General features: G+C 39.8%; 1 long non-coding RNA gene across 1 annotated transcript; it reads left to right on the top strand.

The window, feature by feature from the left end:
• Positions 1–7,465: 7,465 nt before the first annotated feature.
• LOC144022965 (uncharacterized) lies at positions 7,466–8,583 on the top strand. Its single transcript, XR_013284451.1, has 3 exons — positions 7,466–7,614; positions 8,028–8,258; positions 8,530–8,583. It is a non-coding gene; the product is annotated as an uncharacterized LOC144022965 (long non-coding RNA).
• The last annotated feature ends 10,796 nt before the right edge of the window (positions 8,584–19,379 follow it).

Raw genomic sequence — 19,379 nt, 5'->3', positions numbered from 1 at the left:
CTGAACGACCCCGTCACATCTGGTACCGACACCATAACGTGGGCCACCTGACTGGGGACCAATGCCTCACTCCAAGGTTTAGTCAAAAGTTGACAGCCCTGTCATTATTGTGGTTACACAAAGCAATCGATCTAGATACAGTACATGCACTGTCAGCATCAGCAACATTTTTTTTAATACCATATAAATAAATGTAATATTATTTATTTATTTTTTTTGTACATCAAAATTATAAACCGCCACAACCAAGATGAATTTGCAATGAGTTTTTGATGGTCTCCGAAGGTGAAAATTGTTACCTGGGCTGACTTAAGCTGTTTCGTAGCACCGTTAGCAAAGTCTTCTTTCTCCATTTGCTTACTGAAACGATGTACACCAGCGATGAGAAGCTGAAAGAAAAGACTTTCAACTTTCAAAGAGCCAAAATACGGGACAAACGATAATTGCAATTTAAAACGGTAGTACGGTGTACCTTTTGCAGTTTCAACCCTGTTGAGCAATACACACTCATTAGTGAAAAGCAATTAGTCAAAGTCATTTTTCATTGTTACACCGACAATTTAGATCTTGGGCATGCTAGGGATAAGGATACATTTCAGAAATGCACACATTTACCTCAACTTTTTCGTCACAATGGAACTGCTCGATAAATTCAAATGATTGGGTCACATTTTACAGTCAAACAAAGAAGGTGATTCTCCATTTATTCTCTCTATTAACACCTCACCCTGAGTTCAGACAGAGTTAATCCTTTGATTCTGTTTGAACTGAGGTCTTGTGAGGCCTGCTGATGTCTTGTGCCGGACAAATGACAAGATCTCGGGGGTGTTAACTTAAAAGGTTGTCCTGCAATAACGAACTATTCTCTTATAAAATAACCATAATGATCTGCTATTTTGGTCTCCTCACAGTGCCTATTAAAAATGGAGCTGACTTTTGGTGAGCGAGGTAAAGATAGTAACTCAAGATTTAAGAGCCTGGGCCACCTTGAGCAAAGACAACAAGGCGAACAGAAAGAAACATTTAGGTGATCACGGTGGTGAAATCTTCCTTGCGGATGCGCGAGTTGACGTGACATTGGCAACCTCGCCAGGCGGTGTTGTAGCAGCCAATGGGGGGCAGAGGACACAAGTGAGAGTAATGGCTGCTACATGTCATCAAGCTCACACTGACAACAACACACTGCCATGTTTCCTCTGCTCTCTTTTTTTCTCTCCGTTTTAATTCCTTCTGTTTGTTTGTTTGTCGACCTTGCTGTGTCAGCTGACCTCCCTCCATCCAGGGCCATGAAGAGAGGAGGGGGACGCTGACATTTCTGCGCAGAGAAGGAAAAAAACAGCATATACAAAATGGCCCCCACCCCCTCCCCTTAGATACATTTCCTCCAAAATATGTGCGTGCCTTGGATGTCTGCGGCTGTCCTGATGCTTCTCTTCCGCCATTGCCAAGGAAGTGTCACAGCATTGTGACAACTTCAGCGGCTGCAGAGGCGATGGGTGACCCACGGCCGACAGAGGGGGTTGTGCTGAATCCCCCACCCACCCTGGATCCTGACAGATGTCATATACCTCCTCCATGGGCACCTTCTGTTTCCTGTTCACCTTTCTCCATCCTGCAGCGTTAGGGCTCCTGTCTCTCCCTCGTCAAAGTGCACACACACATAAACACAAAGAGCAAGGAGGGGCACTGTTTTCAAACACCGTGGGGTTTTACTTGTTGGTATGTTTGGATTGACAATCATAACATTGTCCACAAATGAATGAATATTTCCCACTTAAATCATCATCTTGAGTGCACAGCTGCACCACCATATCTTTCTAGTCAACGTGTTTTTGATAAAACACCAACATTGGCTTGATGCTTCCATTTTATTCAGTTCATCTGTTTGCACTGAATCATTTTATTTATTTATGTGTTTAAATACGTGTTTTAATAGACAGTCTTGCGTCTGTGCTCTCTGGCATTCATATCGCCTTCTCAAGGGTCGTTTCCTGTTATTTACCAAAGGATTTTTTACTGAGAACAGTTGGTATTTTAGGCTTAGCACACCCCACTCAAAACCTGTTTGCACAGATTTTCCCATCATCCTTCAGACCAGTTTGACAGAAACACTTCAAAAATATGAGATTCTGCCTCGTTACATTGTCTTATATCAAACATGTTGCCTGCCCACTCTTTGAATAACAAGTCCAACACACAAAAAAAAGGCTCATATTAGATTTCCATAAAGCTTTTGCTGGCTGCCTCCTTGCACACATTGTGCATCATTCACTCCAAATGTGCAGAGTAAATCAGATCATGGCGCTAGATAATGTTCACTTCGCACTCTGAAACAGTGACACGGGTACGAGGTAAAGGGGATCTTGTGACTAAACCATCAGTCATGCTGACATTTGGCACGAGTGATGGATATTCTAATTTCCATTTTCTATACAGGTGCGATGGATGGATGGATGGTGATTACTGGTTGTCAAGGTTATTTTAACTAAACAAAGGAAGAAGCCTCCAGCATCACGGTAAAGCAAGGAAAGTCGTTTTCCTGAGCTTTGACAATGATACCTCACATTTGGGACTTGATTCAGGATTAATGAGCAACTACAATGTAAACATCAGCAGTTGACGAAGGTGTTGCTAACACAATTGCCTTCATTCCGATGGGACCTATCACAAGTTCTACAGTCACCTCTATGATGGGCCTTGACACCCTCACCTCATTTTCACACAACCTGTTTTTCACATGTTGTCATTGTTACCACCTCCATAATTATTTTTCTTTTTACTTTCACTGCTTCAAAGCGCATAGACCACAATTTATTTACAACAGCATCCTCCTCAGGCCGACTCCTCCAACGCTTATCCGTCAAACTCTTCAAAGACAGAGTTGTGCCAGTGATGTGTTTGATGAAATCCTCTGACATATCAGTGCTGTAGGCTTGTTTCGCTATTCACAAGTTTGAACTTTCTTTTTCTCTGCTTGAAACCAGTTTCATATTGGTGAGCTTAACTCTTGACAGCACTGCATGTATAACCATTTGAGGAGGATACAGTACATACAGCATTTCTACTAAACTAAATGGCCTAACGTAGTATAATGAAAATATTTACAGTCCATATAGGGCTGGGTTTAAAAAAAATATATAAAAAAAATAATCAAATAATCAATATTGAATCGATTTTACTTTTCAAGCCCAATATTTATTCATAAAACCATGAATCAGTTATTTTATATATACCTTCTCTTTACCATGAATTGTTAAGAAATTACAATTTTAAAGACCGGTTTATTTTTTTGTATCTTACTGTTTTCTTGAAATTTGCTGCTTTAAAGCTGTGAAAGGGACGTGTAATACTGTCAACTTTCCTTTTAAAACCTCTCAATAAGCATTTGGGAACTAAAGACACCAATTGCTGTAGCTTTGTACATGGATTCTTTCTGATTATTGCTTGATGTACAACTTCAGTTGCTCGATAGCCTTGAATGTCATATTTTGTGCACCACACATTTTCAATGGGAGACAGGTTTGGACTGCTGGCAGGCCAGTTGAGTACTCACACTCTTATACTCTGAAGTCATGCTGTTGAGACACAAAGTTATGTGGACTCGTCAGACCACAGCACACTTTGCACCAGTCCATCACAGATTAGCTCGGGCCAAAAGAAGTTGGCAGCATTTTATGTGTGTTTTGATATGTGGCTTTTGATTTGCATGGCATAGTTTTAACTGTTGACATTCATAGATGTAGTGGTGAACTGACAGTGGTTCACTGAAATGTTGCTGAGGCCTTGAGACAATATCCAGGGTTCACCAATTCTGGTCCTCGAGGTCCGGAGTCCTGCAGAATTTAGATGTTTCCGCCCACTACCACACCAGATTCATATCATCAGCTTATCAGCATGCCTGATAATGATCTGGATCTTTAGTATCAGGTGTGTTGGTGAGTAGAAACATCTAAAACCTGCAGAACTCCAGACCTCGAGGACCAGAATTGGTGAACCCTGCTTTACACAATGGTACCAGTTTTTAATGCAGTGCCTCGAAGGTCATGGGGGATTTTGTCATGGTCGTGGGGATTGGTTTGAAACCTTGCCACTTATGCAGATTTCTCCAGATTCTCTGAATCAATCATAGATGATGATGTTGGGAAACACTGTGGTAAACTGTTGGGCTATTTGCTCACGTGGTTGCTCATGAAGTGGGGAACCTCGTCTCATCCTTGCTTGCTTTATAAATAAATTTGAGTTGAGTTCCCTCTGAAAGAGTCTATAACATACTATTTTAAGCTCCTCCACAGTTAACTATTGGCATATATATGATTATGTATTAGCTTTGGCACAATAGCAATGTCATTTCTTATAAATATGAGATGTTTTGGTGGCTATATTTCTAACCCTAAACTAAAATGCCTGGCTGCATAAATCTCTGCCTCTCGCTGAGTGGCTGCCACGTCTTTTTAATGAAATCGGCCTTGCATGCACCGCCCACGAAACTCTAAAGTTTTGGAGTCCGGAGAGCTCCGGACGCTGACCTGGCACCAGTATTTGGACGGATGGCTCATCCGTCCTGGAGGTCGCTCTCAAGCACCGGGAAGCCTACCATCAAGTGCACCAGCGCCGCCCAAGACGCCCCACAATCCACCCATCGACTTGTCGCCATCCCCTCATCACCGGCCCGTGGATACGGAGGCAGGATGATAATGATGATAAACCTTCCAAGCTTTTGTATGATCGCAAGGACTCACCATTGTATGTCAACTTCTTCCCATCTGCCCTCATGATAGTTTAAAAAGCACTTCTGGTGCTTGATAGAAATGTGTAATAGCCAACCTGTCCAGCTTGCACATGTATCATACAATGCCCCGTTTCGTCTAAGTGAGATGTGAATTCGCTTGAACGCAATGTTGACTGATAAACACAATTTTACCACAGCTCTCCATTTTAAGACCTTTGACTGCATGCAGCCTCTACTATCCTTTGAGCATGGCTGCGTAAACAAATGCACGCAGGCAGTAGTCATGAGACGTCTGGGAGTTTGAAGAAAATGGACGTGTGTGTTTATTCTGCAGGGACGGTACGGGTGTTGTCACTCACTTTTCTACGTCAAAGTGAGAATCCAGTCGTTTTCTTGGATTGGATGAGGCTGGTTCTTAGAGAGCAGAAATGCTCAGTGATGAGTAAATGGAAGAAAACTTTAGGGGTGGTTTTGGTGAGGAATTAGCGTTTTAACATTGCTAAAAGCTCAAAATAGTTGATTTTGCATGATACTGGCCCTTTAACCTTTAAAGATGTGCTTTCTGAGCATCAGTTCACTTTCCCTTTTTTTTTTTTTTTTTTTTTAACCCTTGTTCCAGCTTTTTGAAATTTGTTCAAGGCATCAAATTAAAGATGAGAAAATGTTTAAAAAAAAAAAAAAAAACAATAACGTTCATCAGTTTGAACATTAAATATCTTGAATTTATTATGTATGCAATTATATAGGTTGAAAAGGATTTGCAAATCATTATATTATGTAGATTATGTGTTTTATACAACTTCCCAGCTTCATTGGGATTGGGATTTGTAGCTACATGAGAGAAAAAAATATGAGAAAAAGCTGTCAGTCTAATGCAGCCACAATAGTTGTTAAATTAAATTCACTTTGACAATGTGGATCATAACTGAACATTATCATTTTGATACAACTAAAGTTTTGCATTTTGGTTTTTGCTTGTGATTTGGTGCTCCACAGTACATATTTAATAGTAAAACAGATTTGTGATTTCTTGTGATTTATGTCCCCTAACTGCACTCAGCTCCTTTGGCGGACGACGGACACAAAGCATTTCCTTTGTGATTTCCAATTCATCCTTTCACGGCTGACACTGGACAAGAGCATTCATAAAGCATCCAGCACTTGAGACTTTTCACAATACTGAGATCTCTCTTCCACCTCTGTCCTTCTGCCTCTCTCTCTCACTATCACACTTTATCTCTCACTCTCCATCCATCCCCCCCATCCTGTGTCCAAAGCTGTCCACCCGGCCATCTGTCATGTAATGTTTATGAGGCCTTTTGCTTTTGTGTCTTGATGACCACTGTCACGGAGAGCTACCCATTACCGATGCAGCCTGATGAACGATGTTACCCAAACGCGTAGCTGACACCCTTGTGTCCTTGGCCGCAGAGAACGCTGTCTGGCTAGCCTTCTCGGCCAGTAAAGAATGAGGACAGGGGGACCTAGGGGAACAACTGAGGACCTGTCTGTTATCCTGTCGACAGGATGCTCATATTTCTCTCTTCTTCCCAGCACCGTCTCTCATTTCCTCTTTATCCGGCCAATGGAACTCGAGGGCTGGGCAGCAAGGCAACAGGGATGATGCCGTCATTAATTGCAAAAGTGTTGAATAGTGCCCTTACCTTTCACCTTAATACAAAGTACATATCTACGTTGCCACAGATGCAGTTGGGGAAGCAGACCCCCTCCAGCGGCTGCCACAAGGGTTAACAAAGGGCTAATATAGGTGTGAAAATGATGAATGTGGTGTGCGATTTCATCTGTCGAATGGAATTGTTTGTTTGCTTGTATCTTTTTGCAGGCTGCGCAGCCACTAAAAGCAAGTTTTTATCACACTGTATTGGTGTTATATGATTCATTTACCATGCAGCTGTGGTATATTGCTAAAGCAGTGTTGTGAAAATGCTTTTGCACTTGGCCGCGACCACCCTTGCATCTTTGGTCTTCGCTTTTGAGATTAAGAGGTTCAGACACACAATGCGCATTTTTCAAGCCTATTATCACATTTAATTTACTATGTAGCAGGTAGGTTCGACAGACTCGAACACTGAACTCGAGTAGGGACCGATCCCAAATACTGTTAACACAACTAGTATTTATACATTAAAATGTCCACCACCAAAACATAAAAATTGTAAAGAAACACTATATATAGCATTTTGTCATTAAAACCACCACAATAGGCCAGTATCGGCCACCGTCGTGAGAACACACATTAAAATAAGGCTGGTATCGGCACCGATACCTGGTATCAGTACTTGCCCATTCCTACCATATAGTATTAATATGTATTATACTTAATATCGAGATGATGGTCACTGCCGATAAAAGTCTGGTCAAATATTTGCCAAGAAGAAAACCATAGTGAACAGATACAACTCCCATTATTCTTCAGATAACTACAGCCTAGTTTGATGCTGTCATCGATTAAATTATTTCAATTAAATTCTTCAATAATTACTTTTGTCAAGCTTGCTGATTAATGTATTGTTAAAGCTATGAAATACATTTTGGCTCCCCTTGAAATGCCTGTTTTCTTGCAATAGGTCGCTTGCACATGTCGTCACTTCCGCCTCGGATTTCTCGTAGTCGCCATGCTGGGTGGCCTCCATTTACGTAGCGATTCGGTCTAACACGTATCTATCACGTCTGTTGTCTGCGTTTAAAATGGTACATTGTTGCTGCATCGTTGGCTGTTCGAACAAAGCCAAGAGGGAAAATGGTCGGCCTTTCTTCCGAATTCCGAAAGTAATTAGGAACCAGGGCCTGGAGACAGAGGAGTGCGGACTCCGGAGGGAAGTCGTTACTTTGGGCTCGTGTGTGCAGCGATCACTTTGTGAGCGGTAAGCTTGTTTACCTTTATTTAATGCATGAGGATTAATAACGTTTCGACCGCCCATATATGGGCAAGTTGCTTATGTTTTGGATTCATGAGCAAGAAAGTTCGGTAGTACAAGCTGGCTAGCGGACGTTAGCCGAAAGCTAACATCGAACATTTTCACCCAAGTAGTGCCAGTGCAAAGTGTTTACTGCTGAAATTGGATTGATTAGTCTTGGGCTCTTAATGCCGATGACATGTTTTTTGGTGGCAAAATGTAAACTTGGAAAAAAAAGAGACAGAAGGGGCTGATGCAAGAAAACAGACCCCCGGTAGCCTACACATCATGCTAAATAACTTATTCACGGCCACCCTACTGCGGTAAAATAACCAGTCTTTCCATATTTTATTTGTTTATATATTTGTTTATTTTAACAGGTCGCCCTGCGCCCGTTTTTCTGTCCAATCATCCCGACTGGGCTCCAACATTAAAGTTGGGTCCCAAGTTACAACATCTATGTCTCAGCCCAGTCGGTGCCAAGATATGAACGTGCACAGGAGAGACAAGCAAAGAAAAGACGACTCGAAGTGGCAGAGATTGTTGCAGTTATGCAGCCAGATGGCTCCAGTAACCTGTACCCTCAAGTACTGCTGACATCATTGACTCTGGTATGCCACTCAGAATTCATTACATGATATATTGTATGCATGAGTGAATGTATGTGTTTGTTTGTGTGTGTACACGCACCTTATATTTTAGAGACATTTGGAAGTGTTTATAGAAATAAGTATTTGCCTGTAGCAATGTTCATACATTAAAAAATGCAACAAAATGTGTACATTTCTTTTACACTGACAAAAAAACTATACTACTTTACTATATTAAACCTATTACTGGTGCCGTATTTTTTTTTTATTTTTTCTTTATTTTTTTCTTTAGGGATCTCATGCCACACCGACTTGATTGCCAATGACATGATGGAAACGAAGGCAACCATCAAAGCAATGGAGGAGGACAACATGCGACTGTTTGTTTGGCGCTAATAAAGGCAGCGTTTATACAAATTCTATTGTTGGGTTTGTTTACAAAGCTATACATAATACAAATGACAGGATTTGACTCAATGTGCAATATGGTCCCTCTTAAAGTAATGGCATAAATCTCTATTATTTCTAAAAGCACAAAAAATGAAGTGAATAATGATTAGATGTAGTAATTTCAGGGTTAAAAATTGAACTGTTAATTAATGTAGTTTATTTTAGCACAGGTGCCTACCATCCTGAGATGACGGTATGATGTAATGTTGATGGGGTACGCAATGACTTTCATTATGCTATGTACAGAGGAAAAAGTTGCTCTCTTTTAAATTTGTTTAATGTAAGACAAGTACCAGTACTGTGTTACAGTTTTCCCAATAATCCTTGTTTCACACTTGTCACAAAACCACTGTCCTTTTGGCAGTCTAGATTGGCACACTTCAAGTGATATCATTTGATTTTACAATCTGCTGCAGCACAAAAAACTACTTTATTCCGCATCTTTGAAGTACATGAGCAAGTGGTAGGTGACAGCGGCTGAGCAGGAACACTGGAAGTCCACTGCTGATCTAGTAAATGCTCTCCCGAGCAGTTCAGGTAAGGAGGGGATTTTGGGGAAAAAAAACTCTGGCTTTTCCAACTGGCCAAAACGAGCGATCTGGGTGGACTCGCTCAATCACACTTTGTCCACACCACAAAGTCGCAGAAGTCCGTCCAGTTAAACTCATCTGTGCCTGAATCTGAAAATATTACAAACATTGTAATGAAAATATGAAACATAGAATTAAATAAGAAACTACAAAAAGTAAAGCCATACATACCTGGTAATACTATTGGTGTTGTCGTGACAAGTGATGGGAATTGTTGCCATCTGGCACCAGACAGAAATTGGGTGTTGTGACAGCCTCCTTAACCGTGAGATCATAAGAAAAGCTGTCAGTATGCTCAGTAGTTACCATGAACACGTTTTATTGTACTGGAAACTGAAACTAAAAATACGTCCTCTGAGAGTGGTTAACCTTAACCATTTAGAATAAGTTGATTAAGTAACATGTAACTAGTGAAAGGGTAGCATTAAATTTAATTAAGCCACGGGGAGGCTGTGCAGTTACTTTTTATTCTTATACGCTCTGCCATATTTGCCTGTTATAAAATGATTAGAAAAACCACATCAGGTAAACCCAGCTGTGCATGCAAACACAATGATAACAGGAAGCCTGAGAACAAATCAACATTTTTGTGTGCAGAATTACCAACACCATGTGGTTTACTTACGTGCAACAGCAACCGTTTCTTCTGATGCGATGTTAAAGTTTACACTCTGTATCCACCCGCTTACAAAATAATTGTAAGCCTCCAGGGATTTGTTGGCGTGTTATGGAGCATGTTGTCAACACGAGGTAGGGAAAGATGTCCAGAGATGTCACATTTGGCCAGCAAGCTTTCTCCGTCAAAAAAAAAATCACCCTTGGTCAGGACGTAATTAGGATCAATCCCGCCACACAGAGACACCTTCTGCCTGTATCGTTGTTTTTGATCTTCCGGTAAATCGTGAAAATACTGCGAAAATTACATCAGGTTGATAAGCTCTACCGTGTAACTCGCGAGTGTACCTTGTGAACCGGCGGACACCCAAGATGGCGCCCGAAGGAAAAACTCCCATGATGCATTACGATGTGCAAGCGACCTATATAACACAATCCGCACAATCCAAGAATCCATCTTTTTATTTTCTGTACTGCTTGTCCTTGTTAATCTGGAATCTATCCCAGCAAACTTCGAGTAAGAAACAGGAAACATAGTGACAGGACAGCGTCCACACTCAACTACTCACTTTTGGAAAATTTAGAACGTGTTAAATACAAATCTTAAAGGGCCACTAATAATTTTGTCACTGAGTCAGTTATCGCTGTCAGGTCACATGCAATTACACTGTAAAAAATAAATGTCAAATGTCTTTTTCATTCAAAACCACAACAAAAGTGGGAAGTAAAACAAAATGTCATTTTCATTCTTATATAGGTTATATTAGATTCAGTAGTTGAAAATTGAGAGGATTCATTTCCTGTTGATGTTTGCTTTCAAAAGTGTTGTCCATCACTTCAGTCATTCATATTTTAATTATTTCTTAATCTGAGACAAGCTTCTTGTTCTTAACCAAACTCCACACAACACTATGAACACTCTATTGCTTTTTGTTTTGGTATTATAGATGTGACAAGAATCTTGTCTATTGCTCGATATGATGATTTCAATGTATTTTATTTATGCTGTTCTTAAATATAGAATTTGAGTAAATGACTTCAAAATTCCTATACCTTGTCTTATACTGCAGTTTAAAATTGGAAATCTTCATCACAGCTTTTTTAGTCTCCTGGTATATTAAACATGTTAGTCTTGTACTGGCAAGAGGGAGAATTAACATATTTTCAGTCCGTTTTTCTTTTGACTGTTCACTTTTGTTTTAGCAGCTGACTTTGAACACCTATTTTCACGCAATGTAGGCTCCTACAGATGGCAAAGTGTCCGTCAACAATGCCGATTATTTGAAAAAGACAAGGGAAAGTTAAGAATTGCACACACAACAGTTAACTGTGAGAAACCGGTTGTCTCGTTACATTGAGATAAGTCCCAGGACTCATCTACAAACCCAATTCCAAGAAAGTAGGGACATTATACAAATAAGCGAAGTGCGCATCTCGAATTCAAGGTGCATTGTGGGTAGTTTTGTGGTGCATTGTAGGTAGGCGAAACTACCAAATGTTCATTGAAAATTAATTGGATCCAATGGAATTGGCTCTGAAAGAAACGTTTCAACTATTGGAAAGTTGCTGTTTTTATTAACATGCATAGCATGTGGTTTACTGACATTGGGGAAGTTGACTTGCAAGCTTTAAAGTGTACAGTTACGCAAAGATTGTCACCACTCTAATCTCTACCATTCAAATTGATAAGGTAGTTGGTAGCCTTGTTTTTTTTCCTCGCGCATGCGTAAACTTAATGCGCACTTCGCTTATTGTGAATAACAACTGGATGTAATGATGTGGAAGTGCCAAATTTCCATATTTTAATTGACCATAGATGACATGCGAAAAGTTTAAACTGATAAAATGTATAATTTTAATGGAAAACTATGTTGATTTTAAATTTCATGGTGTCAACATATCTCAAAAAAGTTGGGACAGGTAGCAGTAAGAGGCTGGAGATGTCAATTGCACTTATAACGAACAACTGGAAGACTAATTGCCAATAATGAGGTCCATTGGCCAAATTATTGAATATAAAAAGAGCTTCTCAGAGTGGTAGTGTCTCTCAGAAACGCAGATGGATAGACGATCAATTCGCACAATGTTGCATAGAAAGATAGTGGAGGAATACCAGAAAGGTGTTTCCCGGCGAAAAATTGCAAAGAGTTTGACATTATCATCATCTGAAGTGCATAACATCATCCAAAGATTCAGAGAATCTGGAACATTTTCTGTGCGTAAGCAGGGTCAAAAAGCCGAAAAACCCTACTGGATGCCTGTGATCTTCGGCCCTTAAACGGCACTGCGCCACAGGCTACTGTAAGGGAAATCACAGAATGGGCTCAGCAAAAGAGAATAGAGACCTATAGAGAATATTTGACGCATCATGAAGAGGAAGGTGCAACAAAGAAGGCCCAAGACAGGTGAACAGTTAGAGACCTGTATTATACAAGAATGGGACAACACGTGTATTTCGAATCTTGAGAAAGTTGTCTCTTCAGTCCCCAAACTTTTGCTGACTGTTGTAAGAGGAAGAGGTAATGCCTCACAGTGGTGAAAATGGCCCTGTCCCAACCTTTTTTGAGATTTGTTGTCACCATGAAATTTAAAATCAACATATTTTTCCATTAAAATGATGCATTTTCTCAGTATTAACTTTTGACCTGTCATCGATGTTCTATTCTGAATAACATATTTAAATTTGGTACTTCCACATCATTCAGTTTTTATTCACAATTTATATAATGTCCTGCGATTGGCTGGCAACCAATTCAGCTTGTACCCTGCCTACTGCCTGAAGCCAGCTGGGATAGGCTCCAGCACCCCTCATGACCCTTGTGAGGAGCAAGTGGTTAAGAAAATGGATGGATGGATTTATATCATGTCTAAACTTTTTAGGAATTGGGTTTCTAAATCACATAGTGAAGGAATCAAGGTGCTTACACAATGCCCTTGGATTCAGCCAGACTCAGTGGCATGTCGGCGCAAAAGATACACAATGAAAGGGTTGGTTGGCGACAAAGTACAGTGTGAAAACGTCTTAACAATTTGAGGGTCACAAACAGGCAGCTGATAGGCTGGATGTGGCCTGGGAGCTGCCTATTGAGGGCCACTGATTTTGAGTCTTCAATTAACCTAAAACATATGATGTGGAATGTGGGAGGAAGCAAGAAAGCCCAAACAAAACCCACACAAGCATGGGGAGAACAACAAAACTCCAGACAGGAATGCCAGAGCCCAGATCAGAACCCCACCCTCTGAACTAAGAAAGAGGGAGAGATGCTATCATAAATTCTGTCTGGTTATATCTGAGTATAAGAGCGCGCTCACACTAGGGCCATTGTACCATGCCCAAGCATGCTTGCTGCTAAAGTCCGGATTCTATAGGTAGTGTGAGCGCAATTGATCCGCACCTGAGTATGGTTCAGATCCCCAGTTGGGTTGGCCGCACATGCGCACAGCCGCAGCGAGTAGTCGGTGTGCGAAACGTAACCACATACATACGTATGTATGCGTGACGTATATAGCGAGTGACCAGAACTGACCATACAACAACCAGAGCGTCCCTAGCAAAGAGATGGCAATAGAAGTACGAAAAAAACAAAACAGAATAGCACTTTTGTTGTATAAAATGCCCCCCCCCCCAAAAAAAAAAAACAACAACAACAAAACAAAAACAACAACAACAATAATAATAATAATAGGGTGAGAATTGAGAATCTCGGTCATCCGGGAGGGACTCAGAGTCGAGCCGCTGCTCCTCCCTGTTGAGAGGAGCCAGCTGAGGTGGCTCGGACATCTGGTTCGGATGCCTCCTGGACGCCTCCCGGGAGAGGTGTTCTGGACATGTCCCACCGGCGAGAGGAGCCAGCTGAGGGGACTCGGGTATATGGTTCGAATGCCTCCTGGACGCCTCCCGGGAGAGGTGTTCTGGACATGTCCCACCGGCGGGAGGCCCCAGGGACGACCCAGGACACGCTGGAGAGACTATGTCTCTCGGCTGGCCTGGGAACGCCTTGGGATCCCACCGGCGGAGCTGGTTGAAGTGGTTGGGGAGAGGGAAGTCTGGGTTTCCCTCCTAAAGCTGCTGCCCCCGCGACCCGACCTCAGATAAGCAGTAGAAGATGGATGGATGGAACAACACTAATAAACATTTTAAATTAATCAATCAATCTTTATTTCAGACTTAAGGAAGGTCCATAAAATAACATAAAGGAAACAAACAGAGAATAGGTTATAATATTCCAGTCCATACAAGCACTTTCTCCAGCGCCTCCAAAGCACAGAGGCGTGTGGACCTGACACTACTCAAGTCGTATAAATACATTTAGAATTTCATTTAGTGAGTCCGTGAGTCTCATTAAATGTATAAAAATTAACATCTGACTGTCAGTCATAATTTCACATTATCTTGCACATTTGTATACAAAGGCACATTTTTTTCTGATCTAATTCTTGTATTTATCATCATTATATTGTGTTGGTGTGTGTTCTTATTTCATCTTAAATTATCCCAAAAATTACTTTTATATTTTAGTTTCATCCCCCCCAAATCAGTACCTACTGATTAACTCCAGTGAGCATTGCACAATAAGAGGTCTTTCGAATAGAGGAATTCTTCATAAAATCTCAGTTCCTCATCGAGGCCCCTGTCTTTACATGTCAGACGTCCACACAGATGCAACTCCATCTCCAAACGTCTTTGCTGGCTGCTAAGGCCATAGATCAGAGGTGTCCAAACTACGGCCCGGGGGCCATTTGCGGCCCGCCGTCCATTTTTTTTTAGTGGCCCTCAACATATGCTAAAAATGGCCTTTGACTCAGTTCAAATAGAATAAACAAAACAAAAATGTTTGGAGATGGTCAAAGTAAGAAGGGAGGGTGTCGAAAAACACAGGTGCTATTAAAGGTTATTTTAGTTAACTAAAACTAACCAAATAAACTAAAATTCAAAAAACAATTTCGTTAATGAAAAAATAAAAACAAAAATGTTTTTTAAAAAACAGAAACTAACTGAAATTAAATTTTATGTTTACAAAACTAACTAAAACTTTAATTATAGCAAAAATGTCCTTCGTTTTAGTCTTTGGTGTGATTTTTAATAGATTTATTTTGATATCGACCGGAATAATGACGTTTGAAAGTATGTCACACAGAAGTGACGTCATCTAGCAGCAGCCAATAGAAAAGCACCTTCAGATGACGTTGCTCCCATGGTGTTTTTTAAATATTGTGCATAATACACATTCATACACTTAATACACATTAAAAATAAAAAAGAAACTACTAATACTGAAACTAAACTAAAACTAAGCATTTATTAAAGAACTAAAACTATTAAAAACAGAACCACCTTGAAAACTAATACAAATTAACTAAAATGGAAAATTCCAAAACTATAATAACGCTACTGCCATATTACAAAGAAAATGGTCTATATAGTGTAACATTTTTCTAAATATGCAGAAGCACAAATAAATTATTTGTACAATTTTTAGGACTAAACACAATTTCTCTTCATAACATTATGTGGCCCTTGCATCCTTCTGATTTTCTGTATGTGGCCCTCAAATGAAAAACTTTGGACACTCCTGCCATAGATGAATTCTTATGCATATCGCACAGATAATTATATATCATAACTGTCACTTGTATGAAGGCTGCTAGTTTGCTGAGGAGGAATTTGTGTCTTTATTTATTTATTTGTTGTTCCTTGTGTGTGTTTGTTTTGTTTTTTCTCTCTCTGCAGTGCAGCAACTGTCCCATGCACAACTCTATCAACACCTGTCTGGCCCCGCCTCCTCCAGTCCTTAACTACTCAATCAGGGTGACAAGTTTATGGATGACGCCTTCATTACAATTAATCAGAGGGATTCGATTAATAAAGTTATTTCGCCCCTTCATTAAGACCTACACAAGTGGTGCTTCCACATATTGTAATTTATATCTCACTATGTTTTGGCGCTCATGATGGACAGAGGAACAGACATATTGCCATTTGTTCTCAGACATGTGGAAGTGCATCTAGCAGAAGGGGAAAAGAGTGGCTTGTGCGAGTGTGTGCATGTGGAGTACATACATGGCCTCAATAAACACATTCCCAATCATTCTGTCATGCACAACTCACAGCCTTTGCAGAGTTTAATAAATGACTTTAATTGGCTGTAGAGATGGGCTCGCGAAAGGAGGCTCAAATATCCCATTACGTCTCCCTTCTTGTCTCTGTCACACATGTGCTTGCACACGCAGGAACGCTCCTGAATGAAGCCATCTCTTTACCTTTACTCACAGTTCCTGGGTCTGCTGTGGCTAATTAGTTGAGTGGGGCTTTAGGTTTGGTAATTAGACAGAGGCAGGAGTGACGGGGGCTGTGGGAGTTGGGGAGTTGAGAGGGTGTCTGACTGACTTGCAGGGAAAGAAACTGGACTGTCTGGAAGCACCAACAGCCAGCCAGCGTCCCTTAGGCATCTGGCGGTCCACACAGCAGCGATGATGTCTTTGTTTCGTGCCACATGTTACAGTCGCTAAAAACCTGGCTTAAGAAAAAAAAAAAGAGGAAAAGTAGTAATGGAGAGAGACCTTGTTTTTCAAAAAAATGTATACTACCTCCTGGAATGGTAAATTTGAAAATCATTTACTAATCTGTCTTGTACAGGTGTAACAGATTATACTTTATATACAGTGTAACTAAGTTCCTTCTATATTATATAAATGCTATCCAATGTATAATTCAGGTTTACACTCACAGGAAACATTATGTGGAATAACATATTTATTACAAGACATATATCAGAAGCGTTCTATTTTGCTTAACCCTATAATCCAACAACATTGGTGTCATTTGTGTCCCCAGGAAATTACATGAAGATACAGTTTTATAAAACGCCCTCACATTTATGCGCATTGTGTTTAAAGCCAACATCCAATCCATATAAATGTCATGGCTGTAGTTTGTGTGTTTTTATTAATTTTATTTAGCTTTTATTGATCTATTTTATTCATCTAAAAACCGACACGAAGAGTTTCAGTCGATAAACCAATGACATGAAAAAAAAAAATATTTGAGTTTGACTAATTTTGAGTTGTTCAATAAGTATCATCAAATTTAGTGCTTAAAAAGGAAATATATATATATATATATATATATATATATATATATATATATATATATATATATATAACTACCGAGTTTATTTTGAGTGTTACAAAACTAATTTGATGGAATGGCCTATATAAAATATAAAATTAATAGATTAGGACTAACAGAATTAAGATGTTAACTCAGGAGATTAATTTAATTTCATTAAAGCATTGAGAGAGAGAGAGAGAGAGAGAGAGAGAGAGAGAGAGAGAGAGAGAGAGAGAGAGAGAGAGAGAGAGAGAGAGAGATTGATTGATTGATTGATTGATTGATTGATTGACTTAGTTAACTGTGTGCATCCAAACTTGGATGAGTCACTGGCAGGAAGATCAATAAATATGGACTATAGGTAGTTTTACTTTCTGATTTACTTGCTTGATGTTTGTTGAAGAACTCTAAAGTAATTTGCGCACTTTGCAGAGCCAAATTCAAATAACGTATTAGTTGTACGCCTTTGGCTTATCATCATGGAGTCAGACCAACCATTTTGTTGATTTGTTATTAAAAGCACTTTTTGGAATATTGTTTTTGTTTTTTTATAGCAGGAAAACATTATTTACATATTTGAGCTGTCACAAAAGAAAAAAAAAATAGTAGTGTTAAATTCAAAGTTGTGCTTGAAATGTTTGTTTTACAAAAAGCTGTTTTTCTACGCTTTCTTGTCAGGAATTGGAATTCTGACAAAACTTAGCTATATTCTAACACTGGTAACTAAAGAACAGAAAAAGATAGAAATACACTTTTTTTCTGGTGAAAGACAAGAGTCTAACCTTTCTTTTCCATTTTCCATTTTTATATACACACAATATTCTGTGGGCCTTGCAAGTTCAGTCAAAAATAAGTAAAACGGTTGGTATTGAAGGGGTTGCTCAATCGACAATGGCTGGCTTTAATGAGTTAATTAGTTACAAAATTGTAATTGCTCGACAGCACTAGAGTAAACAAATACATGTAAAACAACATATAACAATGGATACACATTGAGGTTTCTGTGTGTATATTTCTACATGTATTTGAGAAAAAGAAAATGGACGCACACTTTTTTTTTTCTCCCTTGAATTGCCGAGGTATCGGATCAGGACTCGGCATCAGCAGATACTTAAAATCAAAGACTTGGACTTGGCCTGGGGTGCCAAAATCCGATGGAAGTAAACTACAATTCCCATACAACTGTTTGACCTTCCTTCTCATGTACGTTACCGAATAAATAGATCTAAAATCAACCCTGAATGCTCATGTACGATATTGATAAGGGCAAAAACGGAGGACAGTTTGCTATATTTATAGTTAGCTTTATGCAAATGTAAAATTATCTTAGTTATCTTTCAAACATTTTTTTTTTTTTTACATTTATTCCATTAAAAAAAATCTGTCATTAGTTTTCAATAACTATAACAAACCTGCTGTGAATTAACTCTTTTTATGGGGCAGTACTACAATATACAGTATTTAAGTGACAAAATCCAGTGAACTCCTGGAATCAATAAACACAGTATTACCATTGTACAAAAACTCCCTCGAAAGGACTTTTGTTGTCTTTAATGTCTTGTTTACTCCCAACAGCTCCAGGTTGCTTCCCTATGTAGCAGGTAAGGAGCCACTGTCTGCAACACAATCCAATTAAATAAAGAGTGTTGTCTCTCCAGGTTGCTGTGTTCTCTAATTGGGGCTGTGACTGCTCACTAATCAGCCAAGGTACAGGTGGGCCCTGGAGGACGCAGAGACAAGGCTTCTCCTGTTAATTGAAGAGATGCTAAACCTGGCCTCCTCATTGCCATGCAACATAGATGCAAACAGTAGTCAAGCATGCTAAATTTATCTAAACATCCATGTGCATCATCTCCCCTCTCACCTTTCGTGTCACTGTTTTTTTTTTCATTCCATAATGTTGAAGCAACAGGGGTGTTTCCAGAGGTGATTGTGATAATTAAATGATCACGTGTTTGTGCTTTTGATCAACTTATCCGGTTTCATTTCCACCTTATTTATACCCTTTACCCCAGCCAGAAAAGGACAACTTTGAATTGATAATTGTGCATGTAGCTGTAAATGCTCTTAGACCTCAAGGAAACTACAACAGCAATGCCTAATTTGAATGTACCTGTTTCCCCTTGATTTGCTCCACAGTGTTGAAGCAAATTTGGCTCGGTGTGTTTGCGATTTCCTGTCCCATCTGGTCAAGTTAACCACTGCGCATGCTGCGTCACACCTGTAAAGTATATCACACTGGGTTGTACTGTGAGCAGCCACCTGGATGAGGAAATAACATGTAGACAGTACATTAAGGCTAAAGCCATCTCTGCCAGGTTTATTTCCTACTGCTTTGATTCTCTCTCTTTCTCTCTCTTTTTTTTCTTTTAAAGA

The sequence above is a fragment of the Festucalex cinctus genome, chromosome 7 (assembly GCF_051991245.1).
Source record: "Festucalex cinctus isolate MCC-2025b chromosome 7, RoL_Fcin_1.0, whole genome shotgun sequence".
NCBI lineage: Eukaryota > Metazoa > Chordata > Actinopteri > Syngnathiformes > Syngnathidae > Festucalex > Festucalex cinctus.
This window is presented reverse-complemented; position numbering and strand designations above follow the sequence as displayed.